Source organism: Pinus tabuliformis, chromosome 8, assembly GCF_031772625.1.
Source record: "Pinus tabuliformis cultivar Carrire ecotype Pingquan chromosome 8, CPIR1, whole genome shotgun sequence".
NCBI classification, from domain to species: domain Eukaryota; kingdom Viridiplantae; phylum Streptophyta; class Pinopsida; order Pinales; family Pinaceae; genus Pinus; species Pinus tabuliformis.
Window position 1 is genome coordinate 678,048,166 of NC_142294.1, and position 26,168 is coordinate 678,074,333.

The following is a 26,168-nucleotide window of genomic DNA, read 5'->3' on the forward strand; positions in this document are numbered from 1 at the left end:
CGTTATCTCAGCAGAAGATTGGGTCTCAGGCCGAAACATTAGAAATTGCGATGAAGCTAGAATCTTCATCGATCCAAGACACAAATATAGGAGTTTAGTAGATCTAGTTTCAGTTAGCAAGCCTGCATATGGATTTGTAGGATCTGAAGAAGGGAAAGGAGGCTAAGTCAGAAACACATTATGTGTTGGCATTATGACACAGGTTTTGCACTATGGCACAGGTGTTGTCCTTGATGGCAACTCACTCAAAGGGCAGATCACAGTTCAGGCTCTCAGAATGAAAGAAAATGAGGTATACGCAGGTTCCTCTTAACAAAATCATGTATACACGCGGGATTACCGACCAAAAGGAGCATATACGTATGCACGCACTTTCATGCAAAGAAAAGCGCGTACATGTGGGAAAACTTATTGTTGGTCCATGGTATTTAGTCCGACATATTTGAACCTATGGTTTTGGTCCTTGGTATTGCATCCAAAGTGTTGAACCCAGGTATTGGGTCCCTAGTATTGGATCTCTATGGTTTTGGACCATGGTTTGAGTAAGGCCTAAGTCTATAAAAAGGGAAGGAGATCATTTAGCAAGGGGGGAATGGAAGTATCGAATATCATATGAAGAGCAAGATCTAGGATACTGTCATTAGGTTATGGTGCATAACTAGATCTGAATCAAGGAGGAACCTGAGCGCAAGGAGAAGGATAAGTTCTATTGATGGGTCAAGATCTTAAGGCAGTTCGAAGAGAAGTATCTTTGTGTAATTTATGATCTGTTATATTTGGTGCATGACGTGATCTATAAATAAGATAATCTAGGTATAACTAATGTCTGAATAAGTGAAAAGGATAAATTATCTTTTATAGATCTGTACACAAGTTCAACGCAGCAGAGGCGCATATACACACTGGTTCACTACCTTAAAACAGCGTATACGCTAGCTGGCCTTGATATAGTTGCGTATGCGCGCAGGTTCCACACATTGAAGTAGCGTATATCTCATGAAATATGTTTTAGCTGCTTCTGTTTATTGCTACAGTATTCTGGGTTCAGAATTGGTGTTTGGTTACTGGTACTATTTTCTGGTTACAACATTCTGAGAAGTTATTGGTTGATTCAATATTTTTTTGTACAAAGGAGTTTGGTTAATGCAGATATACTTGATGTTTGATTGATATTCATGGATCCAGTCTGAAAATTTATGGAACGTGGTCCCTGGAAGAAAAGAGAAGGTTGTAGCCTTCTGTAGGTCGGCACTTACGTACTAGTACCTCAGCTAGTGCAAGAGCTAAGGGGGTTGTAGCTCCCTTCCAGGAGAAGCTGGAGAACGAGAGAAGGTTGTAGCCTTCTACAGGTAGCAGCCTGCGTATTGGTATAAGACTACACCAGTACAGAATCATTGTAAAAAGAATTTTCTAATTGAAAGAAGATAGAGACTAATTGTAGTAGGTGGTTTTCACCCACATTGGGTTTCCACCTTATATCTTGTGTTCTTATGTGTGATTGTCTATTCTATTTTACTATTCTTGGTTACTGTTCATATGGTTTGATGCATAGATTAATGATCAACATATGAAGAATAATTTAAATTACAAGTCTGCTTATATACACTTGTTTCCTTAACTGAAGTTGTGTACATACGTGGTATTTACTAACTGAAGTAGCGTATACAAATCTGATTGTGAAACAAAAATAATTGACCTGATAATACTGATTCACCCCCCCTCTCAGTATTATTTTCAACAATTGGTATTAGAGCAGGTCCTTCAGAAGAAGCTTGATCACTTGAAGGAAGATCTATCATCATGAGCAACTACGAAAAAGAAGCATCAATCAGGCCACCAATTTTTGATGGGAGCAACTTCGTCTATTGGAAGGTAAGAATCACTGCATATCTTCAATCTCTTAGTACAGAAGTTTGGGATATTTTGGAAACAGGATACACATTTCCATCAGCAACTCCTACAGATATGGCTGGTAAGAAGCAGTATGAAACAAATGCAAAGGCTGTCAATACTCTATTAGGGAGCCTATCTCAATCAGAATTCATTAAGGTTATGCAGCTCAAAACCGCAAAAGAAATATGGGACAAGATCATTCTGAGCTATGAAGGAGATGAATAGGTAAAACGAACAAAACTACAAACTCTCAGAATTCAATATGAAAATCTCAAAATGCACAATGATGAAAGTGTGGCTAACTATTTCCTACGTATAGATGAGATTGTTAATTGTATGAAAAACTTGGGTGAAGAAATAAAAGAAGTTGTTTTGGTTGAAAAGGTTCTAAGATCTTTGTCTCCTAAGTTTGATTCAAAAGTTTTTGCCATAGAAGAAAAACAGAATCTACAGAGTATTACCATGTCACAGGTGCACGGAATTCTAACTGCTTACGAAATGAGAAAAGGGGGACCATCAGAAAAGAGAGAAGCTGCATTCAAAGTCTCAGGAAAAGGAGATTACAATGAGTCAGGACATATGTCAGAAGAAGAGGAAGAATCAAATTTTGTCAAGAACCTTCAACAGGGAACTGGAAGATTCAGAGTTAAGCTACCTTTTAAATGCTTTTCTTGTGGAAGAGTTGGTCATTATGCTCATTATGCTGCCAAGTGTCCTCATAACGATAAACTTGACAAAGGTAAGGAACCAGTTAGATGGAATAGAAAAAAAGAATGTAAGTAAGAAGAGCTATTAAACACATGAAGACAGTGATGGATATTCAGATAGTGATGAAGATGAAAAACATAATGATTATAGAGTTTTGATGGCTTTTGAAGATGATGATTTCTTGGATGCTATAGATGAAGAACGTCTCTATGAGGAAATTTATAAACTAAAAATTTATTTAGAGGAAAAGAATATGATTATAGATACTCTGACATTCCAACTAGTTGAAAGAGAAAAACACAATGAAAAGTTAGAATGTGAAATTGTGGGACTTAGAAAAGATATTGAGAGATCAAAAGCTCTTAATCTTAGATTTGCTAAGGGATCTGAAACTTTAGATGAGATTATCAAAGTGCATCGTTCTCCTCTAATCAAGATAGGTCTTGGATATACTGAAGAAGCGTCTCAAGCACAGAAGCCATCCACCTCCAAAAGTTATCTTGATGCAGCAAGAAAAAGCGAACAGGTTGACAGTTGACAGCAAAAGCATAATGCAGATCACCAAGTAAATCAGGGACAATTTGCTTCAAGAATGAACAAAGATTACCAAGTAAATCGAGGGCAATCTACTTCAAGGATGAACAAAAGCTTCAACCAACCATAGGTAAATAATTATCAATTTGCCTTAAGAATGAATGTCAATCATTTGGTTGGTAGGTTTGATAATCGCAGAAATTTCTTCAATGGCCAATGTTTCTCTTGTCATAACTTTGGTCACAAAGCTGCTTAATGTGTTGCCTACAAGACCATCATGACTAGAGAAGCTCAAAAATAGAGTATGACTGGGATCATGAAAAGGACCTACAATAACTTTTCTACTCTTGAGAATGAAGTAGAATGTTCTATTTGTAACAACTTCGGTCATGAAGATTCTGAATGCAGGAGTAGGTTTCGGCAAACAACTCAGAAGGAGCAAGTTTCATTGAATTCTAAAACATGGAGAAAGAAAGAATTGCAACCAGAAAGATGTGGGATAGCCTTATATGTGGAAGGATAGGAAAATCAGTGGTACATCGACAGTGGATGCTCGAAACATATGACAGGTGATAAAGAAAAACTTCAGTCATATAGTGCCTTAGAAAAGGAAAAGAAGGTCTCATTTGGAAATGACACCCCTGCACTCATAAAAGGTAAAGGTTCTATGCTTTTGAAAGAAAAGGTCAAGGCTGGAAATGTTATGTATGTTGATGGCTTAAAGCATAATCTATTGACTGTCATTCAAATGTGTGATCAAGGAAATGAAGTAATATTTCGATCAAATGGATGCGTCATTCGTGAGCTTGATATAGGAGAAACAGTGATCAAAGGCATAAGAACTCCAAATAATTTATACATACTCAAGGGAGGACAACAACAATGCTATCTTAGCAAGAATGATGAACACTGGCTATGGCATAGAAGATTGGGGCATCTAAGCTTCTCTCAGATAAGGAAAGCATGTAAATATCAGGCGGTTCGTGATCTCCTTGACATCAGAATTCCAGACAATACAATATGCAAATCATGTCAGTTTGGTAAGCAAACCAGAACTAATTTCCCTGAGAAGGAAGGATCAGCTAGCAGGCCACTTGAACTTGTCCATACTGATGTATGTGGTCCATCTAGGAAAAGGTCACCTCGAGGAGAAGAATACTTTATATTGTTCATTGACGACTTTTCCAGGATGTGTTGGTTAGGACTTATGAAGCATAAAGACGAAGCTTTCGAAAAGTTCAAAGCATTCAAAGCCTTGGTTGAAAATGAATCAGATCGCAGAATCAAATGCCTTAGGTTTGATAGAGGTGGGGAATTTACCTCGGATGAATTTTTTGATTTTTGTGAAGAACATGGAATAAGAAGGGAATTCTCTACTGCAAGGACTCCTAAGCAAAATGGAGTAGTGGAAAGGATGAACAGAACGGTTCAACAAATGGCTCGTGCTATGCTTGATGAGTCTGGAACTCCTGCAACCTTCTGGGGTGAAGCCACATTTCCTATAGTTACTATTCTCAACAAGACAAATGTCCCGGTAAACAGCACTCAGACTCCTCATGAAATTTGGTATGGCAAGACTCCCACAGTTAAATACTTCAAAATTTTTGGAAGCAAATGCTACATCAAAAAGACTGATGAAAACCTTGGCAAGTTTGAACCTAGAGCAGATGAAGGCATTGTCCTTGGTTACTCTCTTCACAGCAAAGCATATAAGTGCTACAATAAAAGACTTGGAAAAATTGTTGAAAGTACTGATGTAGTGGTTGATGAAGAAGGGAACACTCCTAGGCAAGTAAAATCTGAAGATTTTGAAGATGATGAAGACTATCCTTCAACATCAAATCAGATTCATGATGAAGAAGAAACCCATGAGGCACCAGAAGAACAAATAAGAATAGAAGAAAAGACTCCATCCAGGTATGTTCAGAAGAATCATCCAGAAACCCAAATTTTGGGGCAAAAGGAGGCAGGTGTACAAACAAGCAGAACCATTTCAGAAGCTTCAAGTTATCTAGCATTACTCTCCTCCACTGAACGACAAAATATAAGAGAGGCATGCAAAGATGAATGTTGGGTAAAGGCAATGGAGGATAAACTTGAGTAGATTGAAAAGAATAACACTTGGGAGTTGGTTCCTAGACCAAAAGATAAGAATGTCATAGGAACAAAATGGATATTCAAAAATAAGTTGAATGAAAATGGAGATGTGATTAGAAACAAGGCCAGACTTGTTTGTAAAGGGTATGCTCAACAAGAAGGTATAGACTTTTAAGAAACTTTTGCACCAGTTGCTAGAGTTGAGGCCATAAGAATGTTCCTTGCTCTTTCTACCTTTCAGAAGTTTAAAGTATTTCAAATGGACGTGAAGTTTGCCTTTCTGAATGGAGACTTGGATGAAGAAGTATATATTAAACAACCAGATGGGTTTATTCTTGGAAATGATCCAAAACTTGTATGCAGACTCAAAAAGGCTCTCTATGGCCTTAAACAGGCTCCAAGGGCTTGGTATTATCGGTTGGATAAGTACCTCCATCAATAAGGTTTTATAAAAGGATCAACAGATATCATCTATATATAAAAATTGACAATGATAAGTTGCTAATACTTGTTATGTATGTTGATGATATCATCTTTGGTAGCAATGAAGAAGACATGAGTCAAAATTTTGCCTTTGTGATGCAGAAAGAGTTTGAAATGTCCATGCTTGGTGAGCTCACATATTTTCTTGGTTTACAAGTCCAACAAAACAAAGATGGCATTTTTCTATCAAAAACCAAGTATCTCAAGCAGATCTTGAAGAAATATGGGATGGAGGATTTGAAACCAGTGTGCACCCCTATGGTAACAGGATGCAGCCTCAGCGCAAATGATGAATCAGCAATAGTACATCAACCAACCTATAGATCCATGATTGGTAGTCTGCTCTATCTAACAGGTACCCGACTAGATATTATGCATGCAGTGGGAATAGTTGGAAGGTTTCAGGCAAATCTAAAGGAAACTCATCTTCAGGCAGTTAAGAGAAATTTCAAGTATCTTCAAGGAACTCAAAACTATGGCTTACGGTATCCTAGAGATACAGATCTCACACTTCATGCATATACAAATGCAGATTAGGCAGGAAACATGGATGATAGAAAAAGCACTAGTGGTGGTGCATTCTTTATGGGTTCCAGATTGGTACCTTGGTTCATCAAGAAACAAAGTTCAATTGCATTATCGACAACTGAAGCAGAATATGTGGCTGTTGCATCTTACTGCACACAACTCCTTTGGATGATGCAAACATTGCAAGACCTTCAAATAAATTGTACTCCACCTATCTCCATTTTTTGTGATAATACAAGTGCAATCAGTATTTCAAAGAATCCTGTCATGTATTCAAAGACCAAGCACATACCTATCAAATATCATTTTCTCCGGGAACAAGTGCTTGAACAAAAGGTCAAATTAGAGTATGTTCCCTCAAAGAAACAAGTTGCTGATATACTTGTTAACACCCAGGTTGTTCCCTATGACTCCCAAGGGAATACGGCCGGGGTAACCACTAACCAATCTTTGGATCACAGTTTCTAGCCAAACTGTAATCAGAGAGGGCTCTCTCTTTATGATTTGTCTCTGTTATGGTAGTATTTTAGGCTAGCTATTATGCTCAGGTTTTGTTTGTGTTTTGGTTGAAGGATGTCTTTCAATACCTAAGATGTAATGTTTAGACAGTTGTATTTCATTGGGCAATGGAGTCTAGAGCTGTGAAATGCTTGAAATGCTTCAGTGGGAATGTTCAGACTGCAGGGCCTATTGGGTATCTCAACAAACAAAATTTAAAGCTTGAGTGATGATGTATGATGATGCATATTTAGCCAATGGAAAGCAATTAAGAATTCTCCATTAAGCTAATGCTGTGAAAGTGAAATATCTTGTTCGGGAGCAAACTTGAATTCCTGAAACAAAGGTCACTGTGAAAGATATATTTTGAAAGTGTAGCAATTAAGAATTACACTTATCAAGATTATAACTGAGGAAAACATTCATTAACAACATAGATTGAGCTCAGGGTATTCCATGAATAAATCCTGAAAGCTATTCTTTTTCTTTGCTGCTAAATATTTAGAACTTAGAAACATTTATGGATTGCAAAAGACTGAAACACAAAACGAAGAGAGTTACAGAAAACTTATTGTATATGAGATGCACAGGGATACTGCAAACTTCAACAAAACACCATGAACGCATTCAAACAACTCAGAACTTCAGAAATTCCATCACCTTTGTTATTAAACTCTGCAAAGATTACAACATAGGAAATTTATTCAAAAGAAATCAACAACAACCCCTGCTTATGCGAGGGGCAAATATATACAAACGGTAATACAAAATATCTAAGGCGTTGAGTCATCTGAGAAATAAATGTTTCACCAACTTTGTTCAGAACAGCAGATAAAAAGTTATTGCTGCCTTTAATACATCATAAATGTTCATTTCTATCAGTCAGAAGATATTTTGGCCTTTGGAGGCCACTGAGTCGGTTGGAATGATCTGCTTTAAATGCTAGAAAATGCGCTTTGGTGGATGCTCTGTTGTAACTTTTCGACCCTGTCACCTGTAGCTGTCCATCTTGACCTGCTGGCCAAAATTTCTGCTGAGTTGGCTCAGCTTTCACCTTTTATGCATGCTGATTTTATTAACTTTTCCTGTGCATGCCACCTTGTATTTTTGATGAAAAACTTGAAGAATGGCTTCCTGGTCTATAAGATCATTTGTATTGCTTTTGTCCACCATTCCTGTGTGGGCATTTGATGCCTAAGAATTGCATCCATAGTCTCATCTGCCTCTGTGTATTTATAGAAGTTAGGAGGCACTTCAAACAGGTGTGTAATTTCATTCATTATAAATAATAGATTCTCCACTCTGTTGTAGAGACTTTGCCCTGTAGCTGGCCCTGTTTCCTCTGAGGTGCTGGGCCTTTCAGTGATCTGACTTGTGGCAAATGTATTGACCCTCTTGGCATACTGCTCATGGTTAAGCAGTCTCCCTGCACTGTTCAGTAAGCCAGGGAGACCTCTGTTCTGTAATACCACAAACTTGTCCATAAATCTGTTCACCTCAGTCTGCATGTCTTGGGTCCTTCTCTCTAATGTCTGCACTAAGCTTCTCAGTGTAAGGACCCTCTTTATCAACAAAATAGTCTCAGTCCTATTAGAAATTCCCATAGTTGCTAACTGAGCACTTGTTCTATTATTGAGCACATTTATCATCCTGGTGGCAACTTCAGGCATATTGCCTAGAGCTGCCCTTGATCTCTGAATCTCCTTCTGTGCTTTTGCAATGAGCTCCAACTGCTCATGGATTGTGTCAATATACTGCCATTGGTCAGTAATAGATTGGCCAATATTGGCCCATAGCACTGTCTTGATCTCAGCCACTACCTTATCCAGTTGGAGCTCCTTCTCTAGCTCCTTTATCCTGTCTTTGAGGGCTTTTATTTCCCTGCCCTTTTCTGCCACAGTCTGCTTGGACTTGTCATATCTTTCATTGACCTTGGCTAGTTTCTCCCTGGCCTCATTTAGTTCTGTCATTTGTGCTTCCAAGGCCTGGATCTCATTTCTCAGCTTTTGCATGTCCAGGCTTGGGGCCTGTTCTGTTGTTGGTGGTGGTGGTGCTGAGGTGGATGGTGCTGCCTGTCCTGTTTGTTGAGGAGGAGGAAGAACAGTAGTTGGAGTAGCTTCCTCAAGGTTAATTATTTCAGGAGGAGGCTGGGAGGTCTGACCTTCTTCTTTTTGCTTCAAGGCTGCCTGTAATGCTGCCTGTGCAGCCTCTGATTCTCCCAGCTTTTCTTGAGTCTGGATTAGTTGCTTATATAGAGACACCAGCAAAGCTGTGGCATCTTGATCATGCCTCTGCTGGACAATTTCATCTGTTTAAGGGTGAATTGTGGCTGGAATTTTGATCTTTCTCCTCAAAGCTGCCATGTCTGCGTCCCTCAACTTCAATATCTCTTGTATGCCCTTGATATCCTTGGGATCATGCCCAATTTCTATGATTATATCTTCTAAGGACCTAATTCTCTTGTCCTTAGCTTGAGAGGATGCCCTTTCCAACTCAAGTTGGGCAGCTGTATTATGAAGGATATTCTCTAGCCTATAATTATCCAATGTTTTGTCTGCCAAGGAGGCATACACCATCTCACCCGTTTGTTTGTGTAATTCAATTTTGTCCATAGGGTGGATGTCCTTGGCAAGGACCTCAAGATTGGTCCTTATATAATCTGTAGGAGACTGGGGCTGTGCTACAGCTGGCAAAAAATGACTCATGATCATTTTGCCTTCACTAACATCATACGCAGACATCAGTCTTTACTGGTTAGTGGGAGCCATTTTCAACAAATGATTGTATAGTTGTATCTTTATTGGCTCATTCCTCCTCTTTATGTCAATGAACTGCTGTTTGATGCTCAGTTCACCTTCTCTCTGCTGGCTTGAGGAGCTGACTTCTCCTCCCACTGTTCTGTTCTGTTCCTCTTGGAAGGAACTTGCGGATACTTCCCTGCTAGGTGGGCCCATGCCCAAAGACTGTCCCATTGGCATTTCCTCCTCTGAGAAAGGATTTATTCTCTGTCTTTTCTCCCCATAAGTTGTCGATGTTGTAAGGGGAGTCTCTCTGTCTCTTTTTCTACTTACATCCTCCTTTTGTGGAGTTTGGAGGATTGATGTTTCAGCTGATGTTTCCTGCCTTGGAGGCACAGTTTGTTGTGGCTATTCCTCAGTGGATTTTGGGGCTTCCACTGTCTGCTCTTGCTGTACAGGCTGCTCCTGTCTTTGTTCTTCTTGTTGTTGCTGCTGCTGCTATTGATGTACTTCCTGCTGCTGCACTCCTTCTTGCTGTTCCACCTCTTTTTCTATGTGCTCTTCAGTCATTGGAGGTGGTTGCTCCTGTTCCACCTGCTTTTCTTTGCCTTTGCTGGATGTCTGTTGAGTGTCCATGGCAGCTTGCTGATGTGTTGTTGAAGAAGAGGCAGCTGCTCCAAGTTGCCTTTGATAAGAGAAGGAAACCTGTCCACAAGTTTCCAAGTCAGCCTCTTTTTGCATATTCCTAGCCTCTCTTTCTAGCATCTGCTCTCTAGTAATTGGCTCTTCTAGAGTGCCCTCTTTCCAGCTCAAAGAATTTGCATACTTTTCAACATGAGGCAGCCTTACATGTGAATAGTTACCCAATTTGTATTTTATCCTTCTGAGGGAGATAAAATGATTAGGGTCATAAGGTGTCCATTTGAAACTGGTTTGCAATTTGAAGCCCTCTAGGATCATATCTGCCTCCTTCCATCCCTCCTCTCTTTTGTTGTATAAAAAAGGGCCTAGCTGGTTCCTTACCTTCAGCTGCACCTTCTTATTCCTACTTTGGAAATGGAAGCAGTCTGCATTTCCAAACTGCCTGAAGTATTCTAGGGCAAAAAGTCTCATAGGGACATACCTTGGCAGCCTATAAGGGTCCAACTCACAGCCATATACTCTGATTACTGTGTGATGTTGGTAAAAATACCAATCACCAATGCTGTAGGATTTGGAGAGATGGAGAACTCTCTGCATGTCATCGGTCAACCTTGGAGGAGGGACACCATACAGCAATGTCATAGCTGGGTGAATGAACAGGTCTATAAATTCACAGTATGTGTATGGTGATTGAGAAATATTATGGAAAACTGAAGTCCAAAACACAACTGACCTTGGATTCCCCTGGGCATTAAGTTTCTTGAGGGGAATGGAGAAACTGTCTGGTTGATAAAACAAGAACAGGTGGTAGATGTATGAGGTGTATCTGAACACCCTTTCCCTTTGTAGATTTATTAGCTGTTCATGGATCTTTTCTGCAATATATGTGGCATAGTCATAGTGCACAGCTGGAGGCTTTCCAGGAGAAAATATGGACAGCATTGCCATTATAGTGTCATCAACATCCTCAATTCCCCTGTACCCTAGAACGTAGCTGATAAAATCTACTAGCTTTCTGCCCAAGTCATTCAGGTAGTGATATCCAATAGGAGGAGTTCTCATAGTTTCAGGGCTTGGCTGTATGAATAACTGATTAATTTTGATGATTTGGGCACTTGACAAATTAATCCCCTTCTTTACTAAGTCCAGCATGGAGAGAGGGGTCAATGGCCTTGCAGAGTGGAAATGCATCATCTCGTTTATGGTTTCTGGGGTGATATGGAATAGGATTGAGCCTGTAGGATTGAGAACAGCTCTTTGGCATGGATCATAACATTCCTGGCATCTGTGGATCAAGTCTGGAAGGGAATTGACTTGAGGGAGGTTGTAAATGGGCAAATTTGAGTCCCAAATCCCTAAAATATCAGCTCCACCAAGGTGTTGGGCTTTCAATTCATTTAGCATGTGGATATTAAACTTAGAACCCATTGGGAACCAGTCTATCATCTGATAATCTACATCTCCCAGGGCTTTCCATTCTAACTCCCTTTGAGGGGCATTCAGAGGCTGGATATTCAAGGCTATTGGTGTTTCCATGGCTAGTAAGGCTTCTGAATTGTATGTAAACTGTTTTGAGTGAGCAGAAGAACGCAGAGGAGTTTCTTTACAATGTAACTGTGAATTGTAGGGAACAGAGGGCGAATTGAACAAACAACAATTGAAATACCGTTTATAGGACTGATAAAAACAGTAGTAGGAGTGACTAGAGTGTTTCTATGGTGAAATTATGTAATGGAGGTTTCTAGTTCACGACTGCGCGAACTACCTGTGAATTCAGGTCAATTTGGTCAAATGCAGGCTTGGCAGAAGGTTTATTGCCTTGCTAGTTGGAAATTAGTGCAGGTCACTAGATGCTTCATGGTGATTTTGGTGTTTTACACTCTCTTAAATAGTTTGCTCGCAGAAATATGGATAAAACTAGGTGCAGGGAACAATTTTGAGAAATACCTTGCGAATTTTCGATAACAGTTGCAAATGCAGGTACGACGGAGGTGCCCATGGTTTCAGAGTTGAGTTGTGCAGGTTGGCGCTAAATTGGTCGTAAAATGCATGCAGGAAAATCAATAGTTGCTTTGGCAAAAGTGGGAAAAACACGCATTTTTGGCTAAAATATGGATTTTTGGCATATTGGCGCGTTTTTGGGATGACGTCAGCATGACGTCATCAGGTGGGGTCAAGGTCGGATGACGTCAGCGTGATGTCACCAGGTGATGTGGCAAGCTGTGATTGGTCCACGGGGATAATGAGGTGGCAGACATTTCAGCGCAGGGGTGAACAAGATTGCTGACGCGACGGCGGGGTGGCACTGACGTGGGTCCGACGTGGTGATGACGCAGGCATAACAGAACCGGCAGTAAATGATAAGCGGTAATGGTTTTTCTCGGACCGCCTAGTCAGGGTTTTGTCAGAGGGCGACCCGAGAAATTGTGAGGGCGACGCGTGGCAAAGGCCTGACGTCACCCTCTGACAGTTTCTCGGGCGCTAATCTTCGGACGTCGGGCCCAACCCGATATGCATAATGGCCGTCCGATCAAAGGCACCCGATCGGACGGTTGACGGGTCGCTGAATAGTGCGGACGATACGGCAGCGGGGAAGTAATAAAATATTATTTTCTTTTGAACGGCGTGCCCAGCGGGACTTTGGGTTTCGGCGGGTTTATATGGTTTTTCAATGTAAAATAGAAATAAAAATATTACCGCGCCGATACTTTGGATAAAATGGCAAAGTGGGTTTTTGGGCGCTTTTTGCAAATGAAGCGGGTTATGGGTAAAAAGGGTTTTTCATATGTTTTTCTTAGCAAATGAAGGTGTAATGGGTCAAAATGGATTCAGAAGGGGGAAGGGGGTTAGGCTTAGGTTTCTCAAACTGACCAGATGTCCATTTGATCCCTGACAGAGGACATATGGCTATAATGCCAAGGGGAGGGGTATTTATACAATGCTTGGGGGTTTATACACCATGGTGTTATAATAGTAGGGATAGGGTAACCTAGGGGAATTATATAATATAAGTTAGAAATTAATGTGGATGAAAGAGTGGATGAGGGGTGATATTACTAAGTTTATTTGAAAATAACTTAGCTTAGGGAGTAGATCAAAATGAAAAGAGTTTTAGACAAGAAATGTGGCTTTTAAAGGACTAAGAACCACCATAAAACCACCAATTCTTCCATGAATCTCAACTGATGAGGGGATGTTAGTAATGAATGGAAAAGGGGAAAATTGGGAAGTTAGACATGCTTCTTTGCTTTGCTGCAACCTGATAGAGAAGAAGGACTTCTCAATCCATTGATTTTGCTTTGTGAAATAGGTTAGCACACCTTCAATTGTAAGGAATGACACTTCTGCAACCCCATCTGCCTACCCATCTATTTGCCTAGCATTTTTTGTTTCTTCTTGGAGGGTGCACTTAGACTTGCAGACCCTTATTTGCCTTTTCTTTTCTCTGGCTTTTTCCTTTTGATTTTCTATCTAATGCTACCCTTATTGCTTCCAAGGTCCCAGATTAAGCAGTTGGGAGCCTTACTTCTCTACCTAAGCTACTTGTCTGCCAAGATTAAACAGTTTGGACAGACTTCTTTCTCTATTCTACAACTGAAAATTTAAAACATGGCATGATCCAGATTAGGCTGTTGGACCATCCATCAAAATTGAGTCTATATCAAGCTATATGCACAGCTTGTCTTCTCTTGGAAATATGGGATCTTTGCATCATCAAAGCAGAGCATATTTGGACCTTTCTTTGCCAATCATGAAATATGAAACCTATTGGTATAGGTATCTAATAGTGGCTCCACATGGGGATGGTTTTTCATTAGAAAGACCAAGAACAGCAGGTCAGAATGCCTTGCCCTTTGACTGCTTTCACCAATATCTGCGGTATGCTGCTTTAAAATGCCAAAATTGGGCTCTTCCCATCTTGGTAGATCTCTGATCCTATTTTCCTTTTGCTGATAGTTAATAAACTTGAGAAACTGCATTTTTACATCCTACAGAGAGTAATATATACACTTGAATATGTACAAAGGAAACTCAGGCTGCACTTATGGGTAGTAGTCAAAATAGTGCTTCAGCATCCTGCCATTCACAGGACCTTCATCCAAATCAGTTTCATTAAGACTTTTAAGGAAGTAAGTATTGTTTCCTTGTACTGCTTGGACAACAAATGGTCCTCTCCAAAGGGAATCAAATTTTCCATGTTTTCCTTTATCTTCCCTTCTTGAATCCCACTTGAGGACTTTGTCACCAGTGTTGAAATCTTCTGCCTTGGTCCTTCTGTCAAAGGCCTTCTTTAATTTTTCTTGTAAAACTTGAACTCTGCTGTAGACCTGATCTCTAGTTTGCTGCAAACATATTATTTGATTTATCCTCCTTTGCATATCATTTGGTTCAGCTTGGCTTTCTTGAAGAAGTTTTATAACAGGAACTCTTAATGATGAAGGGAATTTGGCTTCTAACCCATAAACCAACTCATATGGGCTGGTCCCAATTGATCTCTTGGTTGTTAGTCTATCTGCCCATAGGGCATTCACAAGCTTCTTATGCCAATTCTTTTTGTTCTCTTCTAGCACTTTCTTTATAATGTTTACCAGGCTTTTATTTGATGACTCAGCAAGGCCATTTCCTTGGGGATAGTATGCAATAGAATGGCCCAAGGTAATGTGAAATTTGTGGCAGAAATTCACCATCTTCTTGGATCTGAAAGCAGTAGCATTGTCTGTTATTATTTTGCCAGGACAACCAAATCTAGCCAATATGTTATTCTCCAAAAACTGAATGATTGTTGAATCATTTGCTTGTCTGCATGGAACAGCTTCAATCCACTTAGTGAAGTAGTCTGTGGCTGTTAAGATCCATCTATGTTGGCCTGAAGATGAGGGATGAATTTCCCCAATGAAATCCAAGCCCCATTGTTGAAAAGGTCTCTCTGTTGCAATAGGCCTTAAGGGAAGTGGCAGTAACTGTCTCTTTCCCTCAAACACTTGACATTTATGACATGAGGTGGTGAATTTCTTGACATCAGAGAACATGGTGGGCCAGTAGTAACCAGCCCTCAGTATTTTATCCACAGTGGACTTCCAGTACAAGTGTCCACCACAGTCACCTGCATGAAATTCTTTTATGATATTGTCAGTTTCATTCTCAATTAGGCAGTTTAGCAATATCCCTTCATGGTTTTTCCAAAATAAATTTCCATCCATAACACAGAATTTAGAAGCTTTCATTTTTAAGAACCTACATTTAGTTCTGGACAATCCTGGGGGAGCACACAGGTTTTGCAATACATAACATATATCAGAGTACCAAGGGGATTGTTCAAAGGCTACCTTGATCTTTGGAGTCGCCAGCTCCGGTTCACTGTCCAGCTGGTTGATGTCTAAGGCTTGGAAGTTTGCTTCTGTCATTAGTTTGGCCAAACCTTGCCCTTTTATTAGTTTTGTAGGTTTTATCTCAATATCAAATTCCAAAATATTGGCAATCCACTTTCCTCTTCTGCCCTCTAAATTTTCTTGGGTGAGAATGTCTTTAACAATGGGACTTGGTACATAAGCTATAACATGTGAATAGAGGATGTAAATCCTAAAGTCTTTGATAACCTTGACCAAAGCATAAGCTTGTTTCTCCATGATTTGGTATTTTAGAGGAGCATCTCTAAGAGCTCTACTAAAGAAAGCAATGGGTTTCTCATTTCCTTGGTCATCTTTCTGTAACAAAACAACAGCAATTGTGTGTTGGAAAGCAAAAGAAAATATGATAAATTCCCTGTCAAATTGAGGATTGGTTAGGACTGGGGTTTGGGTAAGGGCCAATTTTATACCTTCAAAGGCTTGGTTTGCTTCAACTGTCCATTTCACTTTTGAATCCTTCTTTAGCATATTATTTAGTAATCTGATCAGTTCTGCTAGGTTTGGGATAAACCTTCTCAAGAAATTGATTTTCCCCAAGAATCCTTGCAATTCTTTGATATTTCTTGGGTGGGGCATTTGCAAGATGGCTTGTATCCTATCTAGGTCAATTCTTATGCCATCCTTTGAAATGATATGTCCTAGCAACTTGCCTTCTTCCAAACCAAACAAAGACTTCTTGGGATTTAAGGAAATTCCATATTTCCTGCATGTTAAGAATATCTGTCTCAAGTGTTTCAAATGTTCCTGGTCAGATTTCGAGAAAGGTGTGAGATCATCTAAATAAATGACAAGGAAGTCATGAATCTCTTTGGAAAAAGCAATATCCATTGCTCTTTGAAACGTTGCCCCTGCATTTTTCAATCCAAAAGGCATTTTCACATATTTGAAAGTTCCCCATGGGGTTGTAAATGCAGTTTTGTCTTGATCATCAGGGTGTACCAGGATTTGATTAAAGCCTGAGAATCCATCAAGTAGTGAGATCCTTGAGGCACCTACCACTTTTTGGAGGATGTGATCCATCTTGGGCAAGGGATAATTGTCTTTGAGGGATACTTGATTCAGATTTCTTAGATCTACACAAAGCCTTATTTCACCAGTTTTCTTTCTTGTAGGGACCAAATTTGAAATCCAATCAGAAAACCTGATTGGTGCTATGATGCCTGCTTTAAACATTTTTTGCAATTCCTTTTCAATTGAAGGGAGGAGCATGGGGTTAATCCTTCTCAATTTTTGTTTAAATGGCTTCTGATTAGGCTTGAGAGGGATAGTATGCTGGATAACAGAGGTGTCATAGAATTTTAAATCTTCATAACCCCATGCAAAAACATCCTGAAACTCTTTGAAAAGGTCAATGTATTTGGGTTTTTGGTCAGGAGGGAGAGATGCAGATAGCTTTATTATCTTTGGCTTATCAACAGTGCCAATGTTGCATTCTTCAATGGCTGTATTTAGGGGCTGCATTTTTGGTTTTCTAGGGATATCATTTGAGTCAAAGATGTCTTCTAATGGAGTTAGGCCTGTTGGGAGAAAGTTGTCTTTCAGCTCTATGATTTCAGCCTCTACCACAGCTGCTTCCTCATGATTGGTTTGTTGGATTTGTTGTATGTTCTCCTTGTTGAAAATAGTTGGATTTAGCATTTGTTTTGCTGTTTTGGGTGATATTGGGTGGTGAGTCTGTTCAAACTGTATTTGTGATTGACTTGCTCTTTCAAGTATTTGTGATTGACTTGCTCTCTCAGTGTCAATATTTAGTCCTGCAAATTCTTGTTGCAAGGTCAAGAAGTTGTTTATTTGTGCATCATCTTCAAATACCTGCCAGTCTTTGACATTGTTTGGGACAGAAGGTCTGTGTTTTACCTCAGCTGTAAAGCGATGATGGGGCTCAAAAGGCAGCTTGCAGGTACTTGCAAATGTGGCTAAACTATGAGCATGAAGATTATGGGTCCTAGAAATTTTAGTAATTTGAAATTCAGTGAAGAAGCTTAGTATTTCAGCCACAGCAGACCTATAAGACCTCAGTCTCTTGTCATTGGTGACAAAATTTCCCTTCACTTGTTGGACGATTAAATCTGAATCCCCCATAATTGAGACTTTTGTGGCTTGTAAGAACTTTACTAGCTTGAGGCCTAGTAAAAGAGCTTCATATTCTGCCATATTATTAGTACACTTGAAATTCAGTCTATAGGCTCGGCCTTCTGCATGACTGTCTTGTTTATTATGTATCCAAACTCCAGCTCCTGCCCCTAACTTGTTAACTGACCCATCAAATTCAAGGAACCATAGGATCTCTGGTTCCAGGGAGAATTTAATGACCTCCTTGTGTGCCGGAATTGTAAGTTGAAGCTGTGATTTGCCATCTGGTTTGTCTTCTAGGGCAGTTTTCTCACTTGATGGCCCCTGTTCGCTTTCTTGAACAGCAGCTGTGTTTAATGTTTGCTTAATCATTGTTTCTTGGGTAGCAGTTTGCTCATTGGTGTCTTCCTCTTGTATGAGTGTCTTGGGTTCAACCTCATTATCTGAGAGAGTTGTATTATCATTGAAGAGAATGTATGAGTCTATGTCTGAATGGACAACATATATGGGAAAGTTTTGGGGCTTTTCTTCACTGCTGACCATGTATTTCATTAATGTTTCTCTATATAATCTCTTTGGTTGCCCAAAAACAGTGATGGTGGCATATGACATATCTAACTGCAGGGAACCTTGAAGTTTAGCCCCCCATGACCTTGATAACAACATCCCATACTTGGGTGGGATGTCAGCAACTACAACATCCATTAGAATTGTTTTGTTTGGGTACTGAACAAGAGACACACATAGATCTTTTATTAGGCCTAAGCACTTGACTTGGCTGGAATCAAAGGAGAACAGGTCTTTGTATAGTCTGGTAATATCCAGGTTCAGTCTTTCCATGACTGATTTGGGCATCAGGTTGTGAGAGGCACCCGAGTCAAACATTGCATTGTGTAATATCTTGTCATGAACATGCAGGCTGACATAGAAAGGTAAAATGCCTACACCTGCTATCTTTCCATCCACCTCAGGGCCAAAAAGTAGCTCTGGGGTATCATCCAACACATTAACATCATCTTTGTTGCTAGTAAGTTGGAGGGATTTCCTGATTTGTTGTTTGTAGATGCTGTGTTTGGTCAATTCTGAGAGAGGAATTGCTATCTTCACTTTACTAATCTCAGTTTCTAGGTCAAAGGGTTTTTCGGATTGGGTCTTTTGGCTGTGGATAACATTTCTTTCCTTGTTCACTAACTCTTCTTCTTGATTCTTATCCTGATTTTGAGGCTTGCCCTTCTTGCTCATCTCTTGAGGGGTGACACTTGGGTTAGGGTGCAAGGATGATGTGTCCATGGGCTGCTGTTTTGAAGAAGCTGGTTCAGTGACTTCTTCAATGACTACTTCTTTTGCAAGTGAATCTGTTGGGTCATTTGGCTCTGTAACTGTGGCTCTTTTGGGCTGCTGATTATCTTTTATCCTTTCAGGCTGTGTCACATTTACAGTTCTGCTCCTTAGCTTGTATTGCTTATGGACTTCATAAACAGCTGTGTCATTGCCTTGTTTGAAGTCAAATGACTCACCTGATTTGATTGGGAACAGCTTGATTACCTCATCCTCATGGCCTTCTTGTGTCAAAAAGACTTGACTTTCACCATCTAGACCCATTAAATTAATCTGAGAATCTTCATTGGGTTCACTTGATGTGGAAGTTTCAGCATAGTTTTCTTGGAAAGGGGGTCTTATGTCTTGGTCAGAATTGGTCTTGCCAACGTTTGGATTTTGATTTCTCCTAAAATTTGGGTTCCTAGGAGGGTTGTTTTGTGGTGCTTCCCATGAGGACTTTCTCTCAACCGATTCCACTCTATCCCCTAATCTTTTCATACCAGTGAGTATTGCATCCAGTTTTTGATCAAAGGCTGAGGGTTCTTCTTTGAAGGTGGTTCTCTTTTCCAACCTTGCTCTGTTTCTTTTGGCAATCAGGTTAGCTTCCACTGTGACAGCAACCTTTTGAGCCTCTTCAAGGGTTTCAGGGGCTCTTTCCTTCAATTGATATGCCATGTCAGGGTCAAAACCATCTGGGAACTTGTACAAGGCTAAATCAGGAGGGGGTCTTAAATTTTGTGGGATTGCGTTATATACATTGTTGAATCTTGCACAATACTCCAAAACAGTCTCTTGGGGACCCCTTTTGATAGTGTCATATTCACCAAGTATGTGCAGAGGATCCTTCTTCTTCTCCCATCTGCTAGTAAAGGCTTGATAAAGCTCATCAGGAGTTGTGATGGAATTTGCATTCAGGGATCTAAACCAAGTTCTTACATCCCCAGTTAGGCTTTGAACAAACATCCTCATTCTCACACTATCATCATCTATTTCATAGGTCTCAAAATGGTCTTGCATCCTTTTGGCATGTTGAATAGCTGTCAAAGGGCCAGTGGAGTCAAAATATGAGATTTTGGTTTGGTAGTCTTGGGGTAGAGCTGCAGCATTAGCTGGCATCTGCAAGGGTGCATATCTGTTAGCCATATTCACAAGGTTTGGGGGATTTACAGGAACAACTGGGATAAAAGGAACGGTGTGTACCACAGGGGTAACAGGTGTAGCAGCACCTAGGGTATTGTTCAAGGGGATATGTGCAGTGGATGAAGATGTGAAAGGAGGGCTTTGAGATGTAGATGGTGAACTGGGGGAGACAGGGGTAGACCTAAATAGCACTTTGATTGGGGTTGGAACTGGCTCAGGGTGGGCTGTCTCAGGAGTCAAATCAGTAGGATTTTCCTGCCTTTGCTGCTTCCTAATGATTCTAGGGATTATATTAGGATTCTCAAACACAGCTGGTGGATTTGGGTCAGGGTTTGACCTAGTGTGCCTGTTTTCCCTTTTAGGAGCCAGCTTCTGAATTTGTTTTTGGTATTTTCTGAGATATTTTAGGATTGTTTAAGGGACTGATTAAGCTTTTTAGAACCACTGTCTATGGATAGACAACGGTTTGAAAAGTATGCTTGTTCCCCAGTGGAGTCGCCAATTATGTTAACACCCAGGTTGTTCCCTATGACTCCCAAGGGAATACGGCCGGGGTAACCACTAACCAATCTTTGGATTACAGTTTCTAGCCAAACTGTAATCAGAGAGGGCTCTCTCTTTATGATTTGTCTCTGTTATGGTAGTATTTTAGGCTAGCTATTATGCTCAGGTTTTGTTTGTGTTTTGGTTGAAGGATGTCTTTCAATACCTAAGATGTAATGTTTAGACAGTTGTATTTCATTGGGCAATGGAGTCTAGAGCTGTGAAATGCTTGAAATGCTTCAGTGGGAATGTTTAGACTGCAGGGCCTATTGGGTATCTCAACAAACAAAATTTAAAGCTTGAGTGATGATGTATGATGATGCATATTTAGCCAATGGAAAGCAATTAAGAATTCTCCATTAAGCTAATGCTGTGAAAGTGAAATATCTTGTTCGGGAGCAAACTTGAATTCCTGAAACAAAGGTCACTGTGAAAGATATATTCTGAAAGTGTAGCAATTAAGAATTACACTTATCAAGATTATAACTGAGGAAAACATTCATTAACAACATAGATTGAGCTCAGGGTATTCCATGAATAAATCCTGAAAGCTATTCTTTTTCTTTGCTGCTAAATATTTAGAACTTAGAAACATTTATGGATTGCAAAAGACTGAAACACAAAACGAAGAGAGTTACAGAAAACTTATTGTATATGAGATGCACAGGGATCCTGCAAACTTCAAAAAAACACCATGAACGCATTCAAACAACTCAGAACTTCAGAAATTCCATCACCTTTGTTATTAAACTCTGCAAAGATTACAGCATAGGAAATTTCTTCAAAAGAAATCAACAACAACCCCTGCAAGCTTATGCGAGGGGCAAATATATACAAACGGTAATACAAAATATCTAAGGCGTTGAGTCATCTGAGAAATAAATGTTTCACCAACTTTGTTCAGAACAGCAGATAAAAAGTTATTGCTGCCTTTAATACATCATAAATGTTCATTTCTATCAGTCAGAAGATATTTTGGCCTTTGGAGGCCACTGAGTCGGTTGGAATGATCTGCTTTAAATGCTGGAAAATGCGCTTTGGTGGATGCTCTGCTGTAACTTTTCGGCCCTGTCACCTGTAGCTGTCCATCTTGACCTGCTGGCCGAAAGTTCTGCTGAGTTGGCTCAGCTTTCACCTTTTATGCATGCTGATTTTATTAACTTTTCCTGTGCATGCCACCTTGTATTTTTGATGAAAAACTTGAAGAATGGCTTCCTGGTCTATAAGATCATCTGTATTGCCTTTGTCCACCATTCCTGTGTGGGCAGTTGATGCCTAAGAATTGCATCCATAGTCTCATCTGCCTCTGTGTATTTATAGAAGTTAGGAGGCACTTCAAACAGGTGTGTAATTTCATTCATTATAAAGAATAGATTCTCCACTCTGTTGTAGAGACTTTGCCCTGTAGCTGGCCCTGTTTCCTCTGAGGTGCTGGGCCTTTCAGTGATCTGACTTGTGGCAAATGTATTGACCCTCTTGGCATACTGCTCATGGTTAAGCAGTCTCCCTGCACTGTTCAGTAAGCCAGGGAGACCTCTGTTCTGTAATACCACAAACTTGTCCATATATCTGTTCACCTCAGTCTGCATGTCTTGGGTCCTTCTCTCTAATGTCTACACTAAGCTTCTCAGTGTAAGGGCCCTCTTTATCAACAAAATAGTCTCAGTCCTGTTAGAAATTCCCATAGTTGCTAACTGAGCACTTGTTCTATTATTGAGCACATTTATCATCCTGGTGGCAACTTCAGGCATATTGCCTAGAGCTGCCCTTGATCTCTGAATCTCCTTCTGTGCTTTTGCAATGAGCTCCAACTGCTCATGGATTGTGTCAATATACTGCCATTGGTCAGTAATAGATTGGCCAATATTGGCCCATAGCACTGTCTTGATCTCAGCCACTACCTTATCCAGTTGGAGCTCCTTCTTTAGCTCCTTTATCCTGTCTTTGAGGGCTTTTATTTCCCTGCCCTTTTCTGCCACAGTCTGCTTGGACTTGTCATATCTTTCATTGACCTTGGCTAGTTTCTCCCTGGCCTCATTTAGTTCTGTCATTTGTGCTTCCAAGGCCTGGATCTCATTTCTCAGCTTTTGCATGTCCAGGCTTGGGGCCTGTTCTGTTGTTGGTGGTGGTGGTGCTGAGGTGGATGGTGCTGCCTGTCCTGTTTGTTGAGGAGGAGGAAGAACAGTAGTTGGAGCAGCTTCCTCAAGGTTAATTATTTCAGGAGGAGGCTGGGAGGTTTGACCTTCTTCTTTTTGCTTCAAGGCTGCTTGTAATGCTGCCTGTGCAGCCTCTGATTTTCCCAGCTTTTCTTGAGTCTGGATTAGCTGCTTATATAGAGACACCAGCAAAGCTGTGGCATCTTGATCATGCCTCTGTTGGACAATTTCATCTGTTTGAGGGTGAATTGTGGCTGGAATTTTGATCTTTCTCCTCAAAGCTGCCATGTTTGTGTCCCTCAACTTCAATATCTCTTGTATGCCCTTGATATCCTTGGGATCATACCCAATTTCTATGATTATATCTTCTAAGGACCTAATTCTGTTGTCCTTAGCTTGAGAGGATGCCCTTTCCAACTCAAGTTGGGCAGCTGTATTATGAAGGCTATTCTCTAGCCTATAATTATCCAATGTTTTGTCTGCCAAGGAGGCATACACCATCTCACCCGTTTGTTTGTGTAATTCAATTTTGTCCATAGGGTGGATGTCCTTGGCAAGGACCTCAAGATTGGTCCTTATATAATCTGTAGGAGACTGGGGCTGTGCTACAGCTGGCAAAAAATGACTCATGATCATTTTGCCTTCACTAACATCATACGCAGACATCAGTCTTTGCTGGTTAGTGGGAGCCATTTTCAACAAATGATTGTATAGTTGTATCTTTATTGGCTCATTCCTCCTCTTTATGTCAATGAACTGATGTTTGATGCTCAGTTCACCTTCTCTCTGCTGGCTTGAGGAGCTGACTTCTCCTCCCACTGTTCTGTTCTATTCCTCTTGGAAGGAACTTGCAGATACTTCCCTGCTAGGTGGGCCCATGCCCAAAGACTGTCCCATTGGCATTTCCTCCTCTAAGAAAGGATTTATTCTCTATCTTTTCTCCCCATAAGTTGTCGATGTTGTAAGGGGAGTCTCTCTGTCTCTTTTCTGCTTACATCCTCCTTTTGTGGAGTTTGGAGGATTGATGTTTCAGCTGATGTTTCCTGCCTTGGAGGCACAGTCTGTTGTGGCTGTTGCTCAGTGGATTTTGGGGCTTCCACTGTCTGCTCTTGCTGTACAGGTTGCTCCTGTCTTTGTTCTTCTTGTTGTTGTTGCTGTTGCTGTTGATGTACTTCTTGCTGCTGCACTCCTTCTTGCTGTTCCACCTCTTTTTCTATGTGATCTTCAGTCATTGGAGGTGGTTGCTCCTGTTCCACCTGCTTTTCTTTGCCTTTGCTGGATGTCTGTTGAGTGTCCATGGCAGCTTGCTGATGTGTTGTTGAAGAAGAGGCAGCTGCTCCAAGTTGCCTTTGATAAGAGAAGGAAACCTGTCCACAAGTTTACAAGTCAGCCTCTTTTTGCATATTCCTAGCCTCTCTTTCTAGCATCTGCTCTCTAGTAATTGGCTCTTCTAGAGTGCCCTCTTTCCAGCTCAAAGAATTTGCATAATTTTCAACATGAGGCAGCCTTACATGTGAATAGTTACCTAATTTGTATTTTATCCTTCTGAGGGAGATAAAATGATTAGGGTCATAAGGTGTCTGTTTGAAACTGGTTTGCAATTTGAAGCCCTCTAGGATCATATCTGTCTCCTTCCATCCCTCCTCTCTTTTGTTGTATAAAAAAGGGCCTAGCTGGTTCCTTACCTTCAGCTGCACCTTCTTATTCCTACTTTGGAAATGGAAGCAGTCTGCATTTCCAAACTGCCTGAAGTATTCTAGGGCAAAAAGTCTCATAGGGACATACCTTGGCAGCCTATAAGGGTCCAACTCACAGCCATATACTCTGATTACTGTGTGATGTTGGTAAAAATACCAATCACCAATGCTGTAGGATTTGGAGAGATGGAGAACTCTCTGCATGTCATCGGTCAACCTTGGAGGAGGGACACCATACAGCAATGTCATAGCTGGGTGAATGAACAGGTCTATAAATTCACAGTATGTGTATGGTGATTGAGAAATATTATGGAAAACTGAAGTCCAAAACACAACTGACCTTGGATTCCCCTGGGCATTAAGTTTCTTGAGGGGAATGGAGAAACTGTCTGGTTGATAAAACAAGAACAGGTGGTAGATGTATGAGGTGTATCTGAACACCCTTTCCCTTTGTAGATTCATTAGCTGTTCATGGATCTTTTCTGCAATATATGTGGCATAGTCATAGTGCACAGCTGGAGGCTTTCCAGGAGAAAATATGGACAACATTGCCATTATAGTGTCATCAACATCCTCAATTCCCCTGTACCCCAGAACGTAGCTGATCAAATCTACCAGCATTCTGCCCAAGTCATTCAGGTAGTGATATCCAATAGGAGGAGTTCTCATAGTTTCAGAGCTTGGCTGTATGAATAACTGATTAATTTTGATGATTTGGGCACTTGACAAATTACTCCCCTTCTTTACTAAGTCCAGCATGGAGAGAGGGGTCAATGGCCTTGCAGAGTGGAAATGCAGCATCTCGTTTATGGTTTCTGGGGTGATATGGAATAGGATTGAGCCTGTAGGACTGAGAACAGCTCTTTGGCATGGATCATAACATTCCTGGCATCTGTGGATCAAGTCTGGAAGGGCATTGACTTGAGGGAGGTTGTAAATGGGAAAATTTGAGTCCCAAATCCCTAAAATATCAGCTCCACCAAGGTGTTGGGCTTTCAATTCATTTAGCATGTGGATATTAAACTTAGAACCCATTGGGAACCAGTCTATCATCTGATAATCTACATCTCCCAGGGCTTTCCATTCTAACTCCCTTTGAGGGGCATTCAGAGGCTGGATATTCAAGGCTATTGGTGTTTCCATGGCTAGTAAGGCTTCTGAATTGTATGTAAACTGTTTTGAGTGAGCAGAAGAACGCAGAGGAGTTTCTTTACAATGTAACTGTGAATTGTAGGGAACAGAGGGCAAATTGAACAAACAACAATTGAAATACCGTTTATAGGACTGATAAAAACAGTAGTAGGAGTGACTAGAGTGTTTCTATGGTGAAATTATGTAATGGAGGTTTCTAGTTCACGACTGTGCGAACTACCTGTGAATTCAGGTCAATTTGGTCAAATGCAGGCTTGGCAGAAGGTTTATTGCCTTGCTAGTTGGAAATGAGTGCAGGTCACTGGATGCTTAATGGTGATTTTGGTGTTTTACACTCTCTTAAACAGTTTGCTTGCAGAAATATGGATAAAACTAGGTGCAGGGAACAATTTTGAGAAATACCTTGCGAATTGTCGATAACAGTTGCAAATGCAGGTACGACGGAGGCGCCCACGGTTTCAGAGTTGAGTTGTGCAGGTTGGCGCTAAATTGGTCGTAAAATGCATGCAGGAAAATCAATAGTTGCTTTGGAAAAAGTGGGAAAAACACGCATTTTTG